The following is a 3,902-nucleotide window of genomic DNA, read 5'->3' as shown; positions in this document are numbered from 1 at the left end:
CCTGCATGTCCAAGGAACGAACGGACTTCCCTCACAGAAGAGGGGTAAGGCAAACTAGAAATAACATCCACCTTTGCTGGATCTACAGAAATGCCAGTATTAGATACAACATGTCCCAGTACGATTCCTTGTTTAACCATAAAATGACATTTTTCAAAATTCAATACAAGGTTTGTACTGACACATCTATCTAATACTCTAGATAAACTATCCAAACAAAGGTTAAAAGAATCACCATAAACGCTAAAATCATCCATAAAAATCTCCATACAGTCCTCAATAAGATTAGAGAAAAGACTCATCATGCACCTTTGGAAAGTAGCTGGTGTATTGCACAGGCCAAAGGGCATTCTCTTGTAAGCATAAATCCCAAAGGGACAGGTAAAGGTAGTCTTTTCCTGATCCTCAGGAGCTATATGAATCTGGAAATAGCCTGTGTAACCATCTAAAAAGCAATAATGTGATTTACCTGACAGGCGATCCAGCATTTGATCAATGAATGGAAGAGGGTAGAGATCCTTACGAGTAGATTGGTTGAGATGCCTGTAATCAATGCAGACCCTCTAGGCGTTCTGTACTCTGGTTGCTATGAGCTCTCCATGCTCATTCTTCACTGTAGTGACTCCAGACTTTTTGGGCACCACTTGTACTGGGCTCACCCATTCACTGTCTGAGATGGGGTAGATAATACCTGCCTCTAATAATCTGGTCACTTCCTTCTTGACAACCTCTAAAATAGTGGGGTTCAATCTTCTTTAGGGTTGACGAATAGGTCTTGCTCCTTCTTCTAAAAATATCCTGTACTCACGAACTTGAGGGTTAATGCCTACTATGTCTGCTAAACTCCACCCAATTGCTTTCTTGTACTTCCTCAGCACACTAAGTAACTGCTCTTCCTGCGAAGAAGTGAGGTCCCGTGCAATGATAACTGGAAACTTCTGATTGTCCTCGAGGTAAACATATTTGAGGTGTGGAGGGAGGGGTTTCAATTCTAACTTCTGTTCATGGTCTGGCTCTGAATTATCTGGAACTGGTGGCAGTGGTAGAGTACCTGCATTGTCCCCGGAATTCCCCACACTTGGACTTTGTCCGATGTACTTATCTTCAAACTCTTCCTGGTGAACTTCAGCTACGGTTTCATCTATGATGTCACACTGGAAGATAGAATGGTCTTCTAGAGGGTGTTTTATAACTCCATTCAGATTGAAGCTTACTACTCGGCCGTCTATTTCAAAAGAGTATGTGCCTGCGAAATCATCTAATTTGAACTTCGAGGTCTTCAAGAAAGGTCCTCCGAGTAGGATAGACGATGGCTTCTCTAAGTCATTCTGGGGCATCTCCAAGATGTAAAAATCAATGGGGAAAGTGAGACCTTTAATGCCCACCAATACATCTTCAGCTACTCCAGCCACTATAATAATACTTTTATCTGCTAACACAAAACGAGCTACCGACCTTTTTAAGGGAGGGAGCCTCAAAACATCATATACAGATAAAGGCATTATACTAACACATGCTCCTAAATCACACATGCAGTCAGAAAATATCACACCTCTAATGGTACAGTTAACCATGCATGGACCTGGATCACTACATTTTTCAGGTATATTTCCCATTAAAGCAGATATAGAACTTCCTAAAGGAATAATTTTTAATTCATTAATTTTGTCTTTATGTATGCACAAATCTTTTAGAAACTTTGCATATTTAGGTACCTGTTGAAATGACCTCAAAAAGGGGAACAGTTACCTCAACTTTTTTGAAGATTTCTACCATTTTGGGATCAAGTTCCAACTGCTTCCTGGGCTTCCTTGCAAGTTGTGGAAATGGAATAGGAACGGCGTCCTCTATAGTGTCTGCGCCCTTTGGTGCTTCTTTCTGTGATTTGGCGTCTTCATCTTCAGCCATGTCTTGTATGCTCTTTTCTTCTTCAACATCTTCTATTTCCACTACCTCTTCAGCTGAGGTGTTCGGGTGGATTTGGCTCTTCTTGATTCCTCTCTTGCAGTGTGGTTTCGGACCTTAGGGTGATGGCATTAATTCCACCCTTTGGGTTGGGTAATGGTTGAGAGCGGAGTCCACCAGAGCTTGAGGACTGGTTGTTAGAGTTGTTCATTAATCCAATCTGTGAGACAAGGGCTTGCAACGTAGATTTCAAACCATTCAGAGTAGAAGTAAGGTTGTTTCCCATGGCCTGTTGTCTCCGATCAATAGATTGTCATAACTCATCATTAGGAGATGAAGAGGGGTAAGTGATCTGAGAGGTCTGCTGAGATGCTTGAGGCTGTCTTAAATGAGGTACTCTATAGGTCTGATTCTGATTCTGCTGCCTGAAGTTGTTATTGTTATTCCACCTCTGATTTCCATTGTTATCTCTGCCTCCTCTGTTATGATTGTCCCTCAAACCCTGGTTAGAATTGTCTCTCCAGCCTTGGTTAGAGTTATCCTGCCATCCTTGGTTATAGTTGCCACCTTGATTGTACCCTTGATTGGGGCGGTCATGAAAGTTATGAGTGCCTGCTACAATGTTGTCTTCTGGTTGGAGTTGCGGACACTCATCGGTATAGTGACTGTAATCTGCACAGATTTCGCATACTCTTTGTGGAACCAACTGCTGGCTGTGCTGTGGTGGAGAAGGCTGAACTTGCTGAGGCTGTTGTTGATTCAGTTGCATCTGCTTCAGCAAGTTGGTCATTTCACATAAGCTCTGAGCTATAGCAGCAGTCTCTTTACTAGTGGATACCTCTGCAACAGCTCTTGACCGACTTTGTTTCTCCCTGTGATTCCTAGTAGAGTCAGCTAAGTCGCTGATCAATTGCCATGCTTCTTCCATAGTCTTGTACTTTTTCATAGAACCATTGCTAGCACCTTCCAATGTGGTCATATCTTGAGATTTCAAACCCTGTGTAAAGTAGCCGAGCAACACTATCTTGTCAATCATATGATGAGGGCATGCTTCTCGAAGATTGTTGAAGCGTTCCAAGTATTCATAGAGGGTCTCAGATTCATCCTGAACGATCATAGACATGTCCTTCCTCAGCTTATCGGCAACTTCAGCTGGAAAGAATTTCTCTAGAAACTCTCTCTTAATTGTATCCCAGTTGGAAACAGTTGTTCCGGGTTGAGTGTAGTACCACTCTCTTGCCTTTCCCTCCAGAGAAAACGGGAAGACTTTCAACAGAATGGAGATTTCATCAGTGCAATCACGCTTAACAGTAGAACAAGCAGTTTGGAAATCCCTAAGATGCTTGATAGGCTCTTGAGCAGGTAAGCCATGAAACTTGGGCATCAAGTTGAGTAGTGAAGACTTTATTTCAAAATCTACAGCTAGTGCTGTGTGATGTGCCTAGAATGGTTGGAGCGTAAAATCAGGGGCTCCTTCCTCCTGGATAGTGACTCTTCTGGGTACTGCCATTTCACCTGCACGTAAATGAACTGGATCAGTAGAAAGGGAGCTTATTTCTTCCTTAGATGATGGTTCAGGTTCGTCCTCAAAGAGGAGTCGCCGACGCCGAGTTTGCCTTATACGTGAAAGAGTTCTTTCAATCTCAGGGTCAAATACTGGCAAGCTTGGATGAGGAAGTGAACGCGTCATTTAATGAAAGAAACGTACACCTCATAGTGATAGAATGAAAAGAAAAATTCCAATTAAAATAAATACCAATCAATAAATTAGCACACTGTTGTAACTCCCCGGCAACGGCGCCAAAAGTTGACGTGGCAGAAATTGGCGAGTTAAGAATTTATTAATAGGGATACGTTGCAAATACAGTCCTTAACCAACCAAAAATCCTCTTATCAATTTAAAAGGGGTTGTCACAATATTAAAAATTAAAATACTGGGAGTATGAATCCCAGGTCGTCTCCCAACGAGTTGCAGAGATATGTGTTATTTCATCAAT

Source organism: Arachis stenosperma, chromosome 6, assembly GCF_014773155.1.
Source record: "Arachis stenosperma cultivar V10309 chromosome 6, arast.V10309.gnm1.PFL2, whole genome shotgun sequence".
NCBI classification, from domain to species: domain Eukaryota; kingdom Viridiplantae; phylum Streptophyta; class Magnoliopsida; order Fabales; family Fabaceae; genus Arachis; species Arachis stenosperma.
This window is presented reverse-complemented; position numbering follows the sequence as displayed.